The sequence below is a fragment of the Oryctolagus cuniculus genome, chromosome 8 (genome assembly GCF_964237555.1).
Source record: "Oryctolagus cuniculus chromosome 8, mOryCun1.1, whole genome shotgun sequence".
NCBI lineage: Eukaryota > Metazoa > Chordata > Mammalia > Lagomorpha > Leporidae > Oryctolagus > Oryctolagus cuniculus.
The window spans coordinates 126,878,244-126,901,925 of NC_091439.1; the positions used below are offsets into that span (position 1 = coordinate 126,878,244).

Sequence of the window (23,682 nt, forward strand, 5' to 3'; positions counted from 1 at the left end):
GGGGGAAGCCATTGTAATCCATAAGCTGTACTTTGGAAATTTATATTTGTTAAATAAAAGTTAAAAAAAATTAAAAAATATTTTATTTATTTATTTGAAAGAGTTAGAGACAGTGAGAGAGATAGAGAGAAAGGTCTTCCTCCCGTTTGTTCACTCCCCAAATGGCCGCAATGGCCAAAACTGTGCCGATCTGAAGCCAGGAGCCAGGAGCTTCTTCTGGATCTCCCACGCGGGTGCAGGGGCCCAAGCACCTGGGACATCCTCTACTGCTTTCCCAGGCCATAGCAGAGAGCTGGACTGGAAAAGGAGCAACCGGGATTAGAACTGGCACCACAGGCCATGGTGTTGGCCCCAGAGAAATGGTGTATCTTTAAAAGGGGGGGGGCAATAGGAAAGTCATTGAGCCACAAGGGATGGAGGTAGCTCTTGTGAGACCATAGTTAGTTCAACAGAGAGTGGGTTTTTGTAAAAATCAAGGCTAAGTCCCGAGTGGCCCTCTGGCTTCCAGTCTGCCACGTGGTTTCTTCCTCTGGCACGTGGGCCCATCACAATGCCACACTCCATTTGGTTTCACTATGAGGCTGCCAGTCTTGACATTTCAGCCTCCAAAACTGTGGACTAGATAAACACATTTTCTTTATAAAGTTACCTAACTTCAGATATTTTATTAAAGTAATGAAAACCAGACTAATGCAAGTCTTTTCCTTACTTTCACCTTCTATTTAGTACTTTTCAAGGTACAAGTATAGTTTAAAGCTTTAAATTGTTAAAGAAAATCCTTTCTTTTTTTTTCTTGCTTAATTCAAAAGGCAAAGAGGTAAGGAGAGACAGAGACAGATAAAGATCTTCCAACTGCTGGTTCACTCCCCAGCTTCCCTCAACAGCTGGAGCTGGGTCAGGCTGAAACCAGGGGCCAGGAATTCAATCTGGGTCTCCCATGTGGGTGACCGAATTGCTTGAACCATCACCTCTGCCTCACCTGGGGTACAATAGCAGGAAGCAGGAAAATGGACTTGAAACCAGCTACTCTGATATGGGATATGGGCGTCCCAAGCAGTAGTTAAAATGCTGTGCCAAAAGCCTGCCCCAGATCTTTATATCTTTAAATTTGATTCTGTGTCATTTGTTTAGTCTATGAAAAAGGTAAAATTTTTTCAAAAATCATTATTCATATAATTTAAAAATATAACATTACATTCTCATGCATTACTGTTCCCACCTGGTTGTATTGCAGTCTTGGAATCAGCCGTAAACCTGGGACCCATAATTTATATGGCACACAGAGTGAGCTTGTGTGTTGTCATCAGGGAACGGTGAGGAGGCCGGTGTGGTTGGATGGGGTGAACAAGTGGGAGAATGGCAGAAGAGGACCTCAGAGAAGTACTGAGGGCTGAACTTGACCGGCATTGGCCGGTCATGATTAGAGTTTGACTTTGTGATGGAGATGGGAGGCCAGGACAGATTTTGAGCAGAGGAGTGACGCGTACCCATGATAGGAGCTCAGTCTAGATCTCTGACATGTGTGAGCCAACAAGGCTTCCTCCCAGGGCTGCATTAGCAGGGAGTAAGAGTTAGGAGCCATTGTTAGGCATCCAACCCAGGAACTTTGATGTGAGATGCAAGCATCTTAATTGGTGTCCCAATCACTAGGCAAACCCCCTCCCCTAGGTGGCATTTTAAATTCAGTCTGTGGTTCCAGATTTTCCATTGCTCCTGCTTTCTATGATTCCGTTGACATGCAGGTTCATGGAAGACAATATTTAAGGCATATCCTGGAAGACTTACTGTTTCTGTATATCAAGTATGTAAGTGAAAACAATATTCTTAACCTAGGACTTCAGTAAACCTTTGTTGCTGTGTGGCTGTCCAGTACTCCTCTTCTAATAGGATTGTGATTTCCTTTGAGAAAACCACTTTCTCCTTCCTTAGCCGTGTGGTTTGAGTGACACCTACTCCCGGCTCAAATGATTTCATATCAATTTTAGTCAATCAATGTTTCCTGTAGTTCTTCCACCATAACATTTTATTTTTTCAGGGACACTTCTGTAACCCATTCAGAGCTAAAAAGTTGCAAGGAGATATTTGATTGAAAACACCAGTGTTCTCCTGGGCAGTCTGACTGAGGAGGTGACCTCTGGGACTGGAGGCCATGCACTGGGCATGGTGTGAGTGTCAGTATTGGATGTAACCTGCAGATGATGTCACACAGCAGAGAGTGGAGAGAATGAGAAATTGTGTTCTCTCACTGCCACTATTTGAACCACTAGATCATAACTTGCCTAAAGGCAGAACTACCTCTGGAGTATTTAGTCACTTGAGTCAATAAATTTGCTTTATTCAAATATCGTGTCCCTAAATCTAGGGTCTGTTTTGCTTTATCACATAAGAGATATCTACAGTACAAAAGAGAGATGTAATATAGATGTTAGAGATGAAACAGAAGGTGTGAAACTGGTATTAAATATTTGGATGGAGTATTCAAAAAGCTGTAGTCATATTTTATTCCAAATAGAAGAAAGTGATAAAGCACAAGTTTGAGGAAAGCAAACTGCTATTTAGTCGCTTTTTTTTTATTGGGCATCACTTTATTTTTTTTTAACTTTTATTTAATGAATATAGATTTCCAAAGTACAGCTTATGGACTACATTGGCATCCCCCTCCCCCCCGATGACTTCCCTCCCACCCGCAACCCTCCCCTTTCGCGCTCTCTCTCCCCTTCCATTCATATCAAGATTCATTTTCAATTTTCTATATATATAGAAGATCAGTTTAGTATACATTAAGTGAAGATTTCAACAGTTTGCACCCCCATAGAAACACAAAGTGAAATATACTGTTTGAGTACTCGTTATAGCATTAAATCTCAATGTAGAGCACATTAAGGACAGAGATCCTACATGAGGAGTAAGTGCACAGTGACTCCTGTTGTTGACTTTACAAATTGACACTCCTGTTTATGGCATCAGTAATCTCCCTAGGCTCCAGTCATGAGTTTCCAAGGCTATGGAAGCCTTTTGAGTTCTCCGACTCTTATCTTGTTTAGACAAGGTCATAGTCAAAGTGGAGGTTCTCTCCTCCCTTCAGAGAAAGGTACCTCCTTCTTTGAAGACCTGTTCTTTCCACTGGGATCTCACTCACAGAGATCTTTCATTTGGGTGGTGTGTTTTTTTTTTTTTTTTTTTTTTTTTTTTTTTTTTTTTTTTTTTTTCCAGAGTGTCTTGGCTCTCCATGCCTGAAATATTCTCATGGGCTTTCAGCTGGATCCAAATGCCTTTAGGGCTGATTCTGAGGCCAGAGTGCTGTTTAGGACATCTGCCATTCTATGAGTCTGCTGAGTATCTCGCTTCCCATGTTAGATCACTCTCCCCTTTATTTATTCTATCAGTTAGTATTAGCAGGTACTAGACTTGTTTACGTGATCCCTTTGACTCTTAGTCCTTTCATTATGATCAATTGTGAACTGAAATTGATCACTTGGACTAGTGAGATGCCATTGCTACATGCCACCTTGATGGGATTGAATTGGAATCCCCTGGTATGTTTCTAACTCTACCATTTGGGGCAAGTCAGCTTGAGCATGTCCCAAATTGTACATCTCTTCCCTCTCTTATTCCCACTCTTATGTTTAACAGGGATCACATTTCAGTTAAATTTCAACACTTAAGAATAACTGTGTATTAATTACAGAATTATTAAGTAGAACAGACAAAAAACTACTAAGAGGGATAATGTATTAAGTTGTTAACAGTCAGGGCTATGCTGATCAAGTCACCATTTCCCATAGTGTCCATTTCACTTCAGCAGGTTTCCTTTTTAGTGTTCAGTCACTTGTCACCGATCAGGGAGAACATATGATATTTGTCCCTTTGGGACTGGCTTATTTCACTCAGCGTGATGTGTTCCAGATTCCTCCATTTTGTTGCAAATGACTGGATTTCATTGTTTCTTACTGCGGTATAGTATTCTAAAGAGTACATATCCCATAATTTCTTTATCCAGTCTACCGTTGATGGGCATTTAGGTTGGTTCCAGGTCTTAGCTATTGTGAATTGAGCTGCAATAAACATTAGGGTGCAGACAGCTTTTTTGTTTGCCAATTTAATTTCCTTTGGGTAAATTCCAAGGAGTGGGATGGCTGGGTCGAACGGTGGGGTTATATTCAGGTTTCTGAGGAATCTCCAGACTGGCTTCCATAGTGGCTTGACCAGTTTGCATTCCCACCAACAGTGGGTTAGTGTCCCTTTTTCCCCACATCCTCGCCAGCATCTGTTGTTGGTAGATTTCTGTATGTGAGCCATTCTAACCGGGGTGAGGTGAAACCTCATTGTGGTTTTGATTTGCATTTCCCTGATTGCTAGTGACCTTGAACATTTTTTCATGTGCCTGTTGGCCATTTGGATTTCCTCTTTTGAAAAATGTCTATTGAAGTCCTTGGCCCATCTCTTAAGTGGGTTGTTGGTTTTGTTTTTGTGGAGTTTCTTGATCTCTTTGTAGATTCTGGTTATTAACCCTTTATTGGTGGCATAGTTTGCAAATATTTTTTCCCATTCTGTCGGTTGTCTCTTCACTCTCCTGACTGTTTCTTTTGCAGTACAGAAACTTCTCAATTTGATGCAATCCCAATAGTTGATTTTGGCTTTGACTGCCTGTGCCTCCCGGGTCTTTTCCAGAAACTCTTTGCCTGTGCCAATATCTTGAAGGGTTTCTCCAATGTTCTCTAATAACTTGATGGTGTCAGGTCGTAGATTTAGGTCTTTAATCCATGTTGAGTGGATTTTTGTGTAAGGTGAAAGGTAGGGGTCTTGCTTCATGCTTCTGCACGTGGAAATCCAGTTTTCCCAGCACCATTTATTGAATAGACTGTCCTTGCTCCAGGAATTGGTTTGAGATCCTTGATCAAATATAAGTTGGCTGTAGATGTTTGGGTTGATTTCTGGTGTTTCAATTCTGTTCCATTGGTCTATCCATCTGTTTCTGTACCAGTACCATGCTGTTTTGATTACAACTGTCCTGTAGTATGTCCTGAAATCTGGTATTGTGATGCCTCCAGCTTTGTTTTTGTTGTACAAGATTGCTTTAGCTATTCGAGGTCTCTTGTGCCTCCATATGAATTTCAGCATCATTTTTTTCTAGATCTGAGAAGAAAATGAAGAGTAAAGATTTGCATGTAAATCTTTCATTTGGACATGGTGGACTGTCTGTTCAATTACCTGCGCTATCTAAAATGGTAGCACAGCACAAGGAGTAGAAATTGTTCAAGGGGAAACACTGATGGCAAATGAGAGACATTGACCAGATCTAGAAGGTTGCAAAGCAGATGGAGCAATATTAAGATTGGGAAGGATGGGGAACTCTGGGATGGGATTGTACATTGGAAGGATGTAAACTGATGTATCCACTTGGAGAAACAATTTGGAATGGCCTGATAAAATTGAAGGTGCATTTCCACACAGCCCAGAAATTCTACTACTGTGTCTAGGTCCTTGGAAAAATTACTGCTTGCGAGCACCAGAGACATGCCAAGAATGCTCCTAGCAGCAGAAACTGGGTCAACTCAACCGTCCATCAGTAGTAGAAAGAATTAAAATTGTGGGATATTTAAATAAAGAAAATGATATAGTAGAAAAAAATGAACTCTGCAGTTCTAACAGCAGCAATATGAAAATATTAAGAGCTCAATGTAATATATGCTAAAATGGTATAATTCTACTTACATAGTGTTAAAAATCAAGTACAATTAATGAATGGCATGGGAGAGGGAGTAGGAGATGGGATGGTTTGTGGGTGGGATGGTGGTTATGGGGGGAAACCACTATAATCCAAAAGTTGTACTTTCAAAATTTATATTTATTGCATAAAACTTTTCTAACAAAATATATTACCTAGGAAAAAGCATACATGAGGACACTTCAAAAAAATTCATGGAGAAATGAATTTAAAGGTAAGTTTACTGTGGTGCAAAAATACTTTGAAATGCATGCATAGTTTTCTGCATACTATGCACTTTCTATGAACTTTTTGAAGATCTTTTCATATATACACGGATTTCAAACTTTTCTTCATAACTTAGCTTTTCATTCCATTTTCCACCAGCTTTCGAAGCACTCTCAAAGAGTGTATGTGGAGAAGGTAAATGGGAGAGGAAGGCAATGGACAACTGAAACAAATAAAAATGATGGTTATGTTTAGAGAAGAGGAGGATTTAACTGGAGAGGACGTTCCAACAAATCTCAAAATCTCTCTTTATGAAGGTGAATGGCAGGTAGGTTTTGTTCCTAAAACTAATTGTTACTGTATGCACACTTTTCTGTTTCTCTCTCTCCCTCTCTCACATGCACACAGACATGCACACACATGCCCACATATAGAAACACATGTGGTAAGTGACATGGGAAAGCCAACAAGAAATAGGATGATTTCTATTTCAGGACCCCAGAAAAAGCTCTGGAGATGCATCCAATTCTTCCAAAAGCAAAAGTTTGATAAGTAGGAATGAAAATGAGATTAATTGATCTTTACAAGGAAGACTTAACCCACAGATATTTTTTCCTCCACTCGTGGCACAACCAGGAATTATGGTTTCCAACAGACCTCTATGCTGGTTTCCTTTATTTAAAAATAGAACTAAATCTTTATTAAGATAAAATGGCTTTCAGAATGGGCATGCAGCTAATTGGACATCTGTATGCTACATGCAAGAGATATAGTCAAGCAAAAAGATGTGGAAAGTTTGAGAATTTAATGTCCACCAAGGAAATACCAACACCAGGAGAGCAGGAGTGGGTATATTAATATTACATAACTTGGAATTCAAGATGAGGCTCCTAAAATGAGGAGAGAAGGGTATATGTTTATGGAAGAGCTATAATTCAGTGAAGACAATCTTTATAAGTATCTTTATACTGAATAATATGGCATCTACATTTAAAATTTTTGTATTATTATTGTAAGACATCTAAATTTAAGTATGTGGGAGGATGTGTGCTATCTATCCTGTGCAGATACTACATCTTTTGACATAAGGGGTTGTGGTATCTGAAGATTTTCATGCCCACAGGGGTCCTGAGGCTAGTCCCCTATAGTTACTGAGAGATGACCTTATTTATATAGTTTTAAAGTTTTAGAATAAATGTCAAGTTTTACCTGTTGTTTTGTGAACTCTCCAGTAAACGTTAGTTTTGATTATAGTGTGTAGGTTACTTTTAAATTCAAGCGTCACAGTGATTTTTGGGTCTTCCCCCACAAAACCAGCATGCATTTAAAGAAAGATTAATAATCACACACACAGCATATCTACACACAATTCAGGAATGTAATTATTAGGAACATAATATAATTTTTGGCATAAACCAATCTTTGCTTAGGTAATGTAGATGTCTTAACTTCCCACTTTCACAATCTGGGTTTAATAGTGTTTACACCACAGGCAAGATTCTTTATATTCTATTAGAAATTTTAGTTTTACTTTGGAGTTTAGTTTTGAAGTATTTGAAATTGTTTTAGTACCATTGTGGTTTAAAAGCTATTTTCTTTTTCTGCTGAGATTCAAAGTGAGAGTATAAAGATATCTATTATTCTCAAATCTTTACTGTCCTTCCTGCCTTAGAAGGCTTGCTTCCAATTCTGTGCACTGAGCAAAAGCTATTATGTTTATCTCATATGTTTTCTCAATCAGTGATATTCATTTACTGCTTATTGTTTTATAGAAAATTTTGACGCACCTGAGGAATACAAAGAAGTTTAAGACATGTTTTAACCCTTATTGAGCTTATATTCTAATAGAGGAGAGACAAATACAAAGGGATTTCAAAATATCCATGGAGAAATAAAATTAAAAGATAATGGGAATTTTCCATGACCTTTTTGAAGCTCCTACTTATGTCAAATTGTAAGCAGTCATAGATCTGCAGTGGAAGGACTATACTTGATTGTCAGCTGAGAAGTCAGAGAGTAATGAGAGAGTTTGTTCTGTAATATCAGGTCACAAATTATGTTGAAGTAAAAAGTACTCTATGTAAAAGACCATCTCTTAATATGGGAGGATTTAAAAAAAAGTTTGGTATGTTTTGTTTGCAAGGTGGGGAGGGACACACACAGTCGGACACACACACACACACACACACACTACATCCACCAGTTCATTCCCCAAATGCTAACAAGGAATGGATAGCACTGAGACTACAGTTGGCAGCTGGGAACTCAATCCAGGTCTTCACACGGTGACAGAACCCAATCACTTGAGCCACCACTGCACCCTCTGGGACTGCATTAGCAGGAAGTTGTAATGAGGAGGCGGAGCCAGCTACTCTGCTATGGGATCTGGTATCTCAAGCAGCGTCTTAACTGCGAGGTCCGATGCTCGCTTTGACTGTTTTGTTTAACTTTGGGATGGCTATATAGGTTCTAGCTTGGCAGTTTTATAAAAATCTGGAAATCTGTGTGTCTGTGGGGCTGGGAGTGGGGGGAAAAGCTGCAGATGGACAGAAAAAGGCGACATCCTGAAGCTTGCTGACAGTGCCTGGCTTTAGGAACTGAATTTCAGTGTAACTTAGGCCTTTTCTGTTACGCAGTGGGTTGCAAAACACCAGAAGAATTAAAATGGCACATTTGCTAACAAAGGCATACTGGTGGGGCATTAGGGAAATTCTAAAACAATGTTCCAGAGTACATACTTGGTGGTCAATTAAGCCATCAGTATTTAGGCTAAATCCAAATTATAAGCATTATACACCTTCTCCCCCATAGACTTGGTCAGTACAGTTAAAGGATTTTTTAAAAATCCTTTTAGAAACTTGGAGCACATCAGGCTCAAAACACAATCTTTGAGTCCTCTAGGCATGGCCTGAGCCCTTTCCTGAAATTTTCATCCTTACATTCCTGCGTACCTTGTGCTGAGGTAGATAGCAGGAACCACATAAATGGCACTTTAGAAGGAGTGGCACTTTAGCCTAGCATTTCCGATGCTCATGTTCCACACTGGAGTTTGACTCCTGCCTCTGGCTCCTGACTCCAGCTTCTCACTGTGCACACCCTGAGAGGCAGCAGTGATGGTTCAAGTCACTGGATTTCTGTGACCCACATGTGAGATTGCGTTGCTGGCTGCTGGCTTTGGCCTGGCCTAGCCCTGACCATTGTGAGCATTTTGGGAGTAAATCAGCAGATGGGAGATCTCTCTCTCCCAACCCACCCTCTGTCTTTCTCTCTCTGCTTTTCAGATACAAAGCATTTTTAAAAATATCTGAGCCATGTTGAGATTTTGGAGAAACTGTTACTTGTAAATAATAGAGTATCTGTCATAAAACAATTATAAACAAATATAAATGCATGTTCAACTTACAGATTGTGTTAAGTTGATAAATATTCAGAATTCTATTTTCTCTCTATCTCTTTTTTAACTATCATCACAGATTGCATGATGGAGACCTGCTTATGGTGTTTTAGTTTTGTCTTTAGAAAATATATTGCATCGACTCAAAGCTCTAAAAAGATAGAGCTTCAATTGACAACCTCACAAATTGTAGATATGCTTAGTAAGAAAAAGTTATGGTCGGCAACATTTTGATTTTGCTTGAGCTTTGATTTTCTGATTTGGCTATATTCAGAACTCTTAAAGCCTACTAGACAGGTACGCTGAACGTGTTGAATTAACTTAATGGATTGATTGCAAGTCCAGGCACAAGCCTTGAGGGGCTACGTGTCTGGGTGACTGTGGCAGATCTCTTCCCTGGCATGCAACCGGCACAATGCAGGCATGCTGTTAGTGGGGAAAATGGCCTTGCAATTGATTTCCCTAATTCCTACCACTTGCTTAGAGTTCACATGTTCAAGAAAACAAAAACGAACCTCCAGGGTCCTTGATGAGTTCTGTGTGGATGTGCCTGGACATTTACAGCCACTGAGTCATGTCTGATGTCTGTGCAGCAAGGAGTGAATGCATAGCTCACCAGTGGAGTTTCATTAGCCAGCTGACTAACCTACTGTTCTTCCTAGAACAGCCTGCCGTGCGTGTTGTAACAAGGCAATGATTAAAAATATGATTAATTACTTTTTGGTAGAAAATGCTCATGGTGTTCTGTTCAAAAAGTGACATGACTCAATGCTGACTTTTTGGTGTTGATAAAATAAGTGACATTGTCCTAATAATGTACCAAGCCCGTGGAAGACTCCCAGCCACTGCTGTATCAAGCTGTTAAGAATGGAATCCTGGAATCAGTGACAGCAGCATGATCTGTGATTAGCTTCAAGATGACATTTTTCATCAATGCACATTCCAGTACAGGGTGACATTATTTATGGATATTTGTAGTGGTGACATTTTATGAGCACATGAATACTTATCAGGAATTATTGTCCACGTTAATGAAATGTAAATCAATTGAACCCCAAGCCAACCTTAACAAGCTAGTGCTGCTTGCATTGAATAAAGGCAAGGATGGAAATGGCCGCTGACAGGGATGGTCAGATCTGCTCACTTGGGATTCCTAAAGGCAACAGACGATTGTGAAATAAATGGTCAAAAGCACCGTGATTGCCTTTCCTTTGAATTCTGTGTTACCAATAAGTAGGATTCTTCTTCCACTTTAACATGTATTTTGAAAAGTGGTTGTTGATACTTATTCTTCTAAAGATAAGGCATAGCCATTCAGAGCACTATTTTTTTCCTGCTTAATTTTGCTCCTTAATGCAAACTGCAAGCTTCTTAAAGTCAGGTTACTTTGTTTTGTGTCCCTCTTTCCCCTTACATTCTTTTACCCTTAGTATTTACCATAATGTAAGGTAACACATAAGCACCTTATCCATTTAAAATTTAGTTTAGTAGAGAAGCAGAGGGTGTGTGTGTGTGAGAGAGAGAGAGAGAGAGAGAGCTCCCATTCAGATGGAAGATGAGTGTCTTAACTGAAGGCTTAGCTGCTAGGCTAAGTACGCCCCCTATTCATTATTTAATAGAGCAGTTATTGAACATCTACTATGTGTCAGCATGATGATATGTGTTGACGATTCCGTGGTTAACAAAATACAGTATTTTACTAAATGTGGGAACATACAAGTGAGGTAAAGAGACAATAAAAAGAAGGTACATACAGTGTTTTAATAGAAAAATAAAGAGTATTAGGGGAGTTATGTTGAGGATGGGAGAGATTAGAAAGGCTCTTTGAAGGAAGTGATATCTAATTTAAGACTAGCAGGTTCAAAGGACAACAAAATTGAAGATTTCACAGAAATACTTTGTTAGAGTTCAAAGACTGCTAGAGTTCGATGTACTGGGAAAACAGTGCACATGATTTTTCCAGTGTTTAAAAATGCTTGGGCAAGTTTGTTCTGGAAGTGGACAGGCACGTGTAGAGGAGAGATGAGATTTGAAGAGATGGGGTGAACATGCAGAAGAAAGGGTAGAATCTGAGTGGATGCTCGTGTTGAAGCCTTATATGTGCAGTGCCTAACACTCCTGTTCTGAAGAGTTTGGAGCTGGTGTGGAGCTGGACACAGAAGTCACATACAGCTGGGAGCATTACATTTGTTAATACTAAAACTTGGGGAGAGCGCTGTGGCATAGTGGGTACAGCCACCGCCTGCAGTGCTGGCATCCCATACGGGCGCCAGTTCGAGTCTCAGCTGCTCCACTTCTGACTCAGCTCTCTGCTGTAGCCTGGGAAAGCAGTGGAAGATGGCACAAGTCCTTGGGCCTCTACACCTATGTGGGAGATCTAGAGGAAACTCCTGACTCCTGGCTTCGGACTGGTGCATCTTTGGCAGTTGCCAAATGGGGAGTAAACCAGCAGATGGAAGACCTCTCTCTCTTTCTCTCTCTGGTTCTCTTGCTGTATGTGACTCTTTCAAATAAATAAATATAAATCTTTAAAAAATAGCAAAGCTGATCAAAGAACTTGGTTTTATTTCTTTTGTAGAACTTAAAAATAAAGTTTCATGTATATACAGATTTAGGAACATAGTGATCCTTCCCACCCTTCCCTCCCTCCCACCCATGTTCCAACCCTTCTTCCTCATCCCTCTCCCATTCCCAGTCTTAATTTTATGAAGATCTACTTTGAGTTTACTTAGTGATCATAAACTTAACCCTACACTAAGTAATGAGGTCAGCAAATAGTATTAAGAGAAAAAAATACTGTTCCTCAACAGAAGAGACAAGGGGCTGTAAACAATCACTGAATCTCAAAGTGCCCATTTCACTTCAATACATTACATTTTAGTTACTCTGTTGGTTATCTTGGATCAGGGAAAGCATATGGCAGGTCTTTTTGGGACTGGCTTATTTCATTAGATATAATGGTTTCCAGTTGCATCCATTTTGTTGCAAGGGACAGGATTTCATTATTTTTACAGCTGAGTAAATAGTGTATATGTACCATGATTTCTTTGTCCAGTCAACAGTTGATGGACATCTGGGTTGATTCCATATCTTAGTTATTGTGAATTGAGCTGCAGTGAACACGAGAGTAGAGATCATTCTTTCATATACTGATTTCTTTCAGTTTGGGTAAATTCCCAGGAGTGAGATGGCTGGGTCATGTGGTAGGTCTATACTCAGCTATCTGAGGTATCTCCACACTGTCTCCCACAATGGCTGGACCTTTTTATAGTCCCACCAACAGTGGATTAGGGTACCTTTTCCCCCACATCCTCGTCAGCATTTGTTGTTTGTTGATTTCTGTATGAGAGCTATTCTAACTGGGTTGAGGTGAAACCTCATTGTGGTTTTGATTTGCGTTTCCCTGATGGCTAGTGATGCTGAGCATTTTTTCATGTGTTGACCATTTGGATTTTCTCTCTTGAAAAATGCCTGTTGAAAATTGAAAAATGCCTCTTTTGCCCATTTCTTTTTTTAACTTTTATTTAATAAATATAAATTTAGAAAGTATAACTTTTGGATTATAGCAGTTTCCCCCCCATAACCTCCCTCCCACCCGCAACCATCCCATCTCCCACTCCCTCTCCCATCCCACCCCTCATTAAGATTCATTTTTAACTATCTTTATATACAGAAGATCAAATTAGTATATACTTGTGGGGAGCAACTCGGACTAGACTAAGTTACTGGAATTAAGACTTATTCTATGCATCTGCTCTCCCACAATATGGCGCTGGGAGAGGAGTAAACAACTTCTGCGCAGCTGCCTCCAGTTCGACCAATAAACTGCAGGAGCTGCTCCTGATTGGAGAAGAGCAGCGTGCTCGGTGTGTGGGTAGCAGAGTTGGGATTGGTGGAAGAGGACTATAAAGGAGGAGAGAGACAACATGCACCAGGGAACACCTGAAGGAACACCTGAGCAGCCCCTGAGAGAGCCGGCTGGCGGTGTGCTGCTCCTCTGCGGAAGTGGGGAAAGTGGCAGGGGGAGTCGCCCCTCCACGGAGGTGGAGGGGTCGGCAGCCAACCCGGGAAGGACCAGCAGCAAACCCGGGAAGGACCGAGCAGACAAAAGAACAGCGCAGGGTCTAGTGTCATTCCTCCGCGAATGGGGGAGCGACATATACTAAATAAAGATTTAAACAGTTTACACCCACACCGAAACACAAAGTGTAAAGTACTGTTTGAAGACTAGTTTTACCATTAATTTGCATAGTATAACACATTAAGGACAGAGATCCTACATGGGAGTAAGTGCACAGTGACTCCCGTTGTTGATTTAACAATTGACCCTCTTATTTATGATAGCAGTAATCACATGAGGTTCTTGTCATGAGTTGCCAAGGCTATGGAAGCATCTTGAGTTCAAACTCTGGCCTTATTTAGACAAGGCCGTAATCAAAGGGGAAGTTCTCTCCTCCCTTCAGAGAAAGGAACCTCCTTCTTTGATGGCCCGTTCTTTCTATTGGGATCTCACTCACAGAGATATTTCATTTAGGTCATTTTTTGCTGTAGTGTCTTGGCTTTCCATGCCTGAGAAACTTTCATGGGCTTTCTAGCCGGATCTAATGACTTAAGGGCTGATTCTGAGGCCAGAGTGCTGTTTAGGGCATTTGCATTCTGCTGTGTATCCCACTTCCCATGTTGGATCGTTCTCTCCTTTTTAATTCTATTGGTTATTATTAGCAGACACTGGTCTTGTTTATGTGATCCCTTTGACATTTAATCTTATCTTTATGATCAATTATGAACTTAAACTGATCCCTTTGACTAGTAAGATCTTTGCCCATTTCTTAACTGGATTATTTGTTTTGTTATTGAATTTCTTGAGCTCTTTATAGATTCTGGATATTACTCTTTATCATTTTTCTAGTTTGCAAATATTTTCTCCCATTCTGTCAGTTGCATCTTCACTATGCTGAGTATTTCTTTTGCAGTACAGAAGCATCTCAGCTTGATGTAATCCCATCGGTCAGTTTTGGATTTAATTGCTGTGTTTCTGGAGTGTTTTCCAAGAAATCTTTGCTTATGCCAATATCTTGCAAAGTTTCCCCAATGTTCTCTAGTAATTTGATGTTATCAGGTCATAGATTTTGGTCTCTGATCCATTTTGAGTGGATTTTTGTGTAAAGTGTAAGGTAGGGTCTAGTTTCATGCTTGTGCATGCAGAGATACAATTTTCCCAGCACTGTTTATTGAAGAGACTGTTCTTGATCCAGGGATTGATTTTAGCTCCCTTGTCAAAGATAAGTTGGGGGGCCAGCGCTGTGGCACAGTGGGTTAACTCCCTGGCCTGAAGCGCTGGCATCCCCTATGGGCGCCAGTTCAAAACCCGGCTGCTCCACTTCCTGTTCAGCTCTCTGCAATGGCCTGGGAAAGCAGTAGAAGATGGTCCAAGTCCTTGGGCCCCTGCACCCACATGTGAGACTGGGAAGAAGCTCCTGGCTCCTGGCTTTGGATTGGCTCATCTCTGGCTGTAGCAGCCATCTGGGGAGTGAACCATCAGATGGAGGATCTCTCTCTCTCTCTATCTGCCTCTCCTCTCTCTGTGAAACTCTGACTTTCAAATAAATAAATAAATCTTTAAAAAAAAGATAAGTTGGTTATGGAAACATGGATTGATTTCTGGAGTTTTTTATTCTGTTTCATTGGTCCACATATCTGTTTTTGTGCCAGTACCAGGCTGATTTGATTATAACTGCCCTGTAGGATGTCTTGAAATAAGGTATTATGATGCCTCTGGCTTTTGTTGTTGTTGTTGTTGTTGTATAAGATTGATTCAGCTATTTGGGGTCTCTTCTGCTTCCATATGAAGCTTAGCATCATTTTTTCTAGATCTGAGAAGAATGTCATTGGTGTTTCGATTGGGATCACATTGAATCTGTAAATTGCTTTTGGTCATATGGACATTTGGATGATATTGATTCTACTAATCCATAAACACGGAAGATTTTTCCATTTTTTTCTGTCTTCTACTTTTTTAATATTTTGTAATTTTCATCATAGAGATCTTTGATGTCCTTGGTTAAATTTATTCCAGGATATTAATTCTTTTTGTAGCTATTATGAATAGGATTGTTCTTAAAAGTTCTTTCTCAGCCAGAACATGGCTTTATTTCTAAGGACAAAAAATTCTTTTAGCATTTTACTCAGTAATCTGACATTTTTATTCGCCCTTTGCTTCATAAATATTCAGGCAGTTTAGAAAAATGATGTCTTCTTCCCCATTCTCATCAACAGAATAAGCCACTCTTTTCTTCCCCGCCATGGGGGTAGGAATGATGAGGGCCTAAGTGAAATTGGAAGTGTTCTCTGGGTGAAGTTCCTCTACATAAAAACATGAGGCCAGAAGAGTCTGCTCTTAGCCTGTGTTTGAGAAGAGAGTGCAGCAGAGAATCCAGAACAGTACGATGCTGCTGATGGTGACAGTAGTGATGCCGCAGACTGTGATGAAAATCGCTAGCATCTGTTAAACACTCACACGGGCTCGCCAGCATGCCAAGGTGTATACATGACTGACTTCTTTAATCCGTAGGACAAACACGAGGAATCGGTAGGGAACTGGAAATGAAATCAAGTGAACGAGTTAGGATTTGAATCCAGGCAACAAGGCTCAGAAACTTCTCTCTTGGAAGGAAGAGGAGGAGAATAACAAAGAGAAGTGTGTGGGGACTGATGCCAAGACAGGACGGATTCATGTGGTAGATGTGAGATACAATTCAGGTTCTAACTATAGATCCCAGCTCCCTGCTGTGACTTACACATTGTTTCCACTATAAGCTTAAAAAAAAGAAAAAGAAAAAAATAATGTTAGTCACCCCAACATGGAGATTAAATGAATGGGAATGTTAAGGTAAATAGTTGAAATTGTGAATTAATTGATTTCCTATACTTTAGGTTGGTTTGTTATCATTAAGGCCCAAGAATAGTAGTTTCTTCTGTGTAGCTATAGCCTTTAGCACTCAATTAATTTGACCTGTGGGGTGTTAAATAGACTGAATAAGGGGAAAATTAATTTGATTGCCTCAAAAATCAAATTAATTATATAACCCTGATATTCCCATTGCACTTTGCATAATCAATGTGAATTGAGCCTTAAATATCAAGAGAGTTGGATTTGGATCTTGTCTATGCTGTAAAGAATTAAATTAACCTTTCTAACCCTACTCCTTCCACAATGGAGCTCATCCTATATGCATTCCACATGGTTCCCCACAGTGATGTTTGGAGGATGCTATCAACCTTTGAACTTGAATTAGAGGATTTCTGAATCTCATCTTACTGTCTATCAGTTGGGGATTCTAGAAAAAAAAAATTGACCTCAGAAACTAGGTTTCCTGGATCTGTCTGGTGTGAAGCATTGGACAAAAAGTCAGGCATTCCGGTTAACTTTTGGAAATGTCTGGTTTTTGAAGAACACTGCAGTTGAGCTTACAGGACTTCAGTGCAAGAACTGGACATTTTCACACTGAGCTGTGTGCTGGGGCAAGCGTGCTTCAACCTTTTGACTTTCTGAAGATGCAGGTCCAGATAGTGCTCAGAGAGGCAACGTGTTCCTTAATTGCGATGCAGCATGTATTTCTCCCCAGGGTGCTGCTCGTGGGCTGTCTGTCTGCAGTTTCTTCTGCCATTCCCAGGTGGATATTTCAAGATGTCCTGCAACTCCTTCATTATTTCTTGATGGACAAGTTAGGAAGACTCCAGCATGCTCTTGTCCCCCTTGAACAAGTAAAAATAGCTTTGTAATCATTTGTAATCCACAGCATCCTGTGTCTCTGAAGACCTTTGACATAGGTATATGTAAATTTTGAAATTTCTCGTACCTGTGAGATTTTAATTCATGGACAGTAGTGCTCCCTTCTGCCAAGTAGAGAAGCTTAACAGCATGCAATCTAAGTTTTAAAAAATGTACTTGAAAAAGTGCTGATGGCTGTGGTGATAAAATCAGAGTTAAAAACTGCTTGCTCACTCATTTTCTGTGGTCTCTGCTACTCTGTGCTCCCAAGAAAACTCAGCTGGATACTCAGCTTTGTCATTCAATATATAATATTATTAACCACTCATTAGTCAATACAGTCAAAATACAGTAGCCCTCATGAACAAGCAATTGCACTCCGTGCTATGCACATTTATCAAACCAGATTGTTCCTTAATATTAAGACCTTTGAAGACATTGTGATGTCAAGATTTTAAGGATCCAGTGTCAGAAAAATGCTAGTTATCATCATGATAATAATGGGCTGGATTCTGGCTTTGAAGCCTGGGAGAATATTCCTGTGCGTGGACATCTCTCTCAAGCCCCACACCCACAGAATCTGCCTCCCTTGTCCCAGAGACAGTTTCCTGAGAGAGTGCTTTGTCCCTCTCCCAAATTAGCAGGAAAACAAGCCATATGTATTGGTTAGTAGTTACTAAATTGAAAAGCCTGAGACAATCAGCTTACAGAGGAAAGAGTTTTATTTTGATTCACAGTTTTCAAAGTTCAGGTTTAAGCCTGAGCAACCGCAGTGGTTTCCTCTGTGAGGGTGGTGGCAGTGGTGGGATGTGGGTGGAGCAGGTTCACATGGTGAGCCAGGTGAAAGACAGTGGCTTGACCAAACTCAGGCTTTTATAACCAACCTTCTCTCAAGAATTTACCTTCTGAGGGGTTGTCCCAGCTGACATAATGAGCTCCAATGACCATAATTGGATTAACTTTCCTTCTGTTAACCTATGACTTTGGGTTTAAACATCTGCAGGAGTTTGGGGACCAAAGCATATTCCAACTACAGCTTCATACTTCCTCCCATGGAGACAAATAAGAAGGATCTGGAGAGAAAATGGAGATGTTTCTCTAGAACTAACTTTTCACTGAAATACGAGACTAGAATAAATATTCCCTCCAATTCCAACGTTGCAGAGCAGGATAGAGGAAAAGAAGACAGAGCGTTATGATGATGACGTTGATGTTGATGGTGATGGTGATGATGATGTTCTGTGTAGGTAGCTCTGTCCAAATTGAGGAACAATCAGGTTTTTTTTCCTAGTGCCTCCATTTTCCCCTCTCTGAGCTTATCTCTTGCCTTGGTAGTTTGTGCAAAGTAGTTTACTCTCAGGTTTTCTCACATGAGATTTGCAAACTTATTTGCACATCTCTGTCCCTTCTTTGAAATTTTAATACCTAATTGAAGAAAAGAAGTAGGGATAGTACCAGTCTCCACCCTTTCCTAATTCCTCCCTGGCATCTTTCCTTGTCCAAGTAAGGTGTTTCTTCTCCCCCTGAGGTGATGAAAAGCTATTTTGACTTATCCAGCATCTTTTCATGTGCTGTGGTTACCTTTCAATCATGTAATCTTTTGTCCTATACCTTGGTTCCTTGAAATCACACAAATTGTTTCTTCTTGCAACAAAGACTGGCTCTCCCAAATGAAGGCCTGGTTTCTGAGTTAGGATTTTTAGGGCTTCTTTTGTAACTCTCAAGCTGAAAAATTCCTTTGTCCCTGGTTCTTTCCTCCTGTTAAATGACAGATGCTCCAGTCCTACTGAGGCACTGTGTATGAACAAGAATTAACAGGCATAGAATCATCTGATGCTATTTCACAGTGTTACAGGATTGTGTGAAAACAGCATTGCATCCCTCTCATCCCCCATACAGAAAGAATTGACTCTGTTACTTCTTACGTCACATCATTGCTTTCTCTCATTTCTAACCCTCATTGTATTCCCTATCATGTAGTGCATAGTGTTTTTATATATATACATATGCATATGTATATGTACATATATGCACACATACACACAATACACACAAACATATGCATATATTTGTATGTATATATGTAACATACCAAGGGGTCTTCAAAAAGTTAATGGAAAATGCATATTATGAAAAAGCTGTGCATGGCTGTGAATTTTTTTGTAAAAAATCAACTTGTTTTTTAATTATATTTCTCATGAACTTTTTGAAGTACTGTCATATATGTCATGACAGACTCTACATATATATGTATATATGTGCATATTTGTGTGTGTCAGAACATGTCTTATGATATATATATATGTATATATATATATGTGAGATATCTTAGAATTAAGGTCCTACATACAAAACTGAAGGAAGTTGAACTGCCTCATGTCCAGCAGTGATTTTTGTCTTTGCTCTCTCCTAGCTACATTGCGTGTTTAAGGTCTTAACACAGCTTTATGAAGATAAAACCTACCCTTATTTCAGTTCATCTCCTCTATTCCTGTTGGGACTAAATAGGGTAGGCCAAGCTCTGACCACTTAGCCAAACCCAAATGCCCACTAATAAAATTACTGAAAATGAAACTCTCTAATGGTTCAGGGAGGGCTCTAGAAAAATTTCTTTGATGTTCAGAGCTTCTGAGATCACATCCTGGCTATGTGACCAGCAGTTACTAGTGTAATTAATTCTGCTGGCAAGGAGTGAGTGGAGGCAGTGACTGGACATCTGAAAATCGCATTAGGGACAGAGTCTTAGGAGTAAGCGTGTAAAATCTCACATACAACAGGCCTTCCTTTGCCCTTCTGGCCGCACACCTGTCAGCTGGATGCCTGGGCTCTGTGCCAGTTTCAAATGCTGGATTACAGATCTGCTGGGTCCAGACAGGAATATTTCAAGTCTAAAGGCCACTCCCCACGTCTCCTATTCAGCCTTCTCTGAAGATCTGGGGAGGCCGAAGCTGTTTCTGTTTAGTTGAGGGCAAGTCCTGGTCTTGCATTTTAGTCTCTGTGTTCCCCATTCACCTCTGGGCCACCCATTCCTTCATAATCGCCTGCAGAGTAAATACCCCAGCTATGTGCTCTTGCACCATCGTGGGTATGCCTTTACAGAATTTGTGATTTATTAGTGCTTGTATGTTTACCCTCAGCCTTGGCTCATAAGCTTCAATATCCCATTCCCCCTTACAACTTAGCATCTTTTGCAAAAAACAAAAAACCTGAGTATGTCGTAGGCAGTGGCCCCTTATCACAACTCATAATACTTGGATTTTTAAATCTCATCTCTCCACCTAATTAAATATGACCTTAGGTTGCCATTTAGTCTTTGTTTCTTTTTTTTTTTTTTAAAGATTTATTTATTTATTTGAAAGTCAGACAGAGAGAGAGAGAGAGAGAGAGAGAGAATCTTCCATCCGATGGTCCACTCTCCAATTGGCCACAATGGCTGGAGCTGCGCTGATCCAAAGCCAGGAGCCAGGAGCTTCTTCCCGGTCTCCCACGCAGGTGCTGGGGCCCAAGGACTTGGGCCATCTTCTACTGCTTTCCCAGGCCACAGCAGAGAGCTGGATGGGAAGTGTAGCAACTGGGTCTCAAACCGGTGCCCATTTGAGATGCTGGTGCTTCAGGCCAGGGCATTAACCTGCTGCACCACAGTGCCGGCCCCGTGCTTATGTCTTTAGGAAAGCAAACAAGTGACAATTCTCCACGACCTCAATAATGTTAATGACAACTTCAGGAACACTCTCAAAAGTACTTTAATAAAGGATTTTCATCTACAATCCTTTCCATAGGCGTGTCAAAGAATTAACCTCCCAGCTGTAGGGTCTAGGGCCGAATTGGTTGAATCCCTTCCTGGACAGTTACCACGTCTTTTTGCCTTCATGTTCCTCTCTGTCTTCTCTCTGTCCACATCCCTCTCTTTCGCCTTCTCCTTTCTCTTACTATCATTTCAAGAACCTGAGAGCCCCTTCTTCCTCTCCTCCTTGCAGAGTGGCACATTTTTTGGCACACCTGCACCACTTCCATGAGCTGCTTGCAGCCTCACGAATGTTTCCGTTTTTCCCCTTGTAAGCAGTTTTATCCCTGGCCTTTTACAGAGGGCTCTGTTGCTTGCAGAAACCTCATGCTTGTAACTCTAGGAGGCTTTTACTTCCCTGGGTATTTCTGAGCCGAATTTTGGCCAACTGTGTCTTACGAAGTCAGCAGGTTTCCTCCAAATATTATCATTCAGTGTTTCCTGTGTGAAATCCTGTCCTCTTCAATGTACTTGAAAGAAGGAAATAGCAAAAACAACGTGAGTGTTTATATAGGATCTTTTCTCCTTACAGCCAGTTGCTTGTGAATCCTTAGATGATTCGGTGAGAGTAAAGAGGTGAGGTGAGCTGGGCAAACAGAGGTTAACATAGTCGAAGCCTTTTCCAGTGTCGCCTGGGGAGTGATCAGGCTTGTGTGACCTCCACACAGCCATTGGAATTAATTCCCTTGATGTCAAGAAACCAGATTAAGTTTCTAGAATTTAAGGCACTGCTTTGTCCTTTGCACACTGAAGTCCAAGGTATGCAGATACCCACTTGGTCTTTGGGCAAGTAGCCAGTAATTCTATAGAAGCTTAGGTCTAGGAATGGTTTAGCTGGGGAAGAAACTGACAACTCATGACTGCATTTGAGGTTTTAGGTGTCTGCAATGGCTTGGGTGGGGTAGTTCTTGGAGATGGAATGGTCATTTCTACGTGGACTTGACGGGGAAAAAAGGGCCAGAATGGGCCTGCCTGCACTGTGGGTGCTGCCTGCGATGCCAGCAGCCCACATCTAAGTGCCAGTTTGAGTCCTGGCTCTCCTACTTTCCATCCAGCTTCCTGCCAATGTGGCTAGGAAGGCAATATATGATGGCCCAAGGACTTGGGCCCCTTCTACCCATGTGGGAAACCCAGGTGGAGTTCCTGGTCCTTGGCTTTGGCTTGGCCCAGACCCAGCTGTTTCAGGCATTTGGGGAGTGAATCAGCAGATGGAAGCTAGCTCTCTGTGTCTCTGTTTTATACCTTTCAAATAAATAAAACTGAGTAAATAAACATTAAAAACTATTGAAAATCACAAGGAACTTTTAAAAAATGAAAACTATTTTCAGGAAGATTCAAGAAAAGAAATCTTTGAGTTCATTGAATTTCCATGAAAATTTTATATAGTTTCTTTTGTTTGCTAAAATCTTTTTATTAGTTAAGAGAAATATTTATGTAGTGTACTTATTAGGTAATTTGTGTGTTATTCCTGAGACCCCGTTTACATTTGAAATACTTTTACAAGCAGGAATGCGCTTGCCTTGTTTCTTTGTTGTGAGTCTCGGGAAAGGCAGCTGCTGCACGCATCTTCCAGTGGGACTCTGGGAAGAGAGTGCCTCTCGGGATTCTGCACCCACAGCTGGTGCTGGGAGACCTCCAGGGTGTAGGTGGAGGCTCTCCAGGCGAGGTGCTCTACCAGCTTCAAGTCAGGGCTCTAAAGCAGGTTCCCCAGGTTGGGTCTGAGTGTGCATCTCTGTCTGTAGAGGAGCCTAGTGAGTCTGTGGTGGCTGAGATGTCGTTCCGTGTGCGATGTTTTCAGCTGTGTTTCATAAGTAAACTGAGCAGATCTCACAGTTGCTGTGATCTGAGGCCACCCTGTTGTCCGGCAGCATCCCTGTGAGACAGGGAGGCCGGGAGATGCCCATGTCCAAACATGCAGTCAGATATCTGCTCCGTGTGTGTTTCCAGGAGGGAACAAGAACCACCTAAGCAGTTAAGAGTATTAGGTTGGACTTAGCTTGAGCCATATGGAAACAGATTCCTTCTTTCTTTTCCTCCCTTCCTCTTTTCCTCCTACCTTCCTCCAGTTAACCAGTTATGAGGGCTGTGGAGAAGACCAGACTGGCTTTTTGTGTTTCTCATTTCACCTGCCTGGACTGGTACTGGTACCCTTTCTGGCCATAATCCATTCCCTGCTGAAGGGTTCTAATGCAGCTTTTACACCACCTGTCCATGAAGACATCTGATAAACTGGCAACAAAGTGTTACAGCATTTTAGTTCTTTAAGAAATATTTACATTCTGTTGAAAAATCATAATTCCTGGAAATCCGGGAAAGGTTCAGTGCTACAGTGAGAGAAAGGCAGGCGACAGCCATCTTTCAGCCTTCTCCAGTCCGTGGAACAAGGAATTTAGGCAGTGGCTCACGTCTCACGGCTCAGCACGAATACAGATGCTGAGATGGGGAATGCAAAGGCTACCAAATGACGGGTGCCAATTCCAGACCACAGGAATTCCCATTATTTCAAAAGCTTTCTTTTTCCAAAATGGAAGGTATTCGTCTTTGTCATCAGGAGTGTATCAGTGTTACCCCAGTGCTGGGGAACTGTTGCCAAGTATGAAGCAGCAAAGGGAAGGACCTGATCAGAAAGGACAGCTCTAGCCTTGCTCTTTCCACCAGGGCTGGCTATGCATCCCAGGTGAGGTGTCAGCAAGAATGTCTGTTCCTGCCTCCCAGCTGAGAAGCAGAAGTCAATGTCATCAGTGGATGAAGGGAGGTGAGGGGCTTGGAATATTTTTAGTACACATCTTAATATATAC

The 23,682-nt window shown here is 41.0% G+C and overlaps 1 long non-coding RNA gene across 2 annotated transcripts in view; it reads left to right on the forward strand.

The window, feature by feature from the left end:
* LOC127487137 (uncharacterized) overlaps positions 1-23,682 on the forward strand; it is a 117,149-nt gene that overhangs the window by 15,250 nt on the left and 78,217 nt on the right. For both annotated transcript variants that reach the window (XR_011378103.1, XR_011378102.1), the window contains exon 2: positions 6,095-6,263. This is a non-coding gene — a long non-coding RNA (uncharacterized lncRNA). The remainder of the gene's footprint in view (positions 1-6,094; positions 6,264-23,682) is intronic.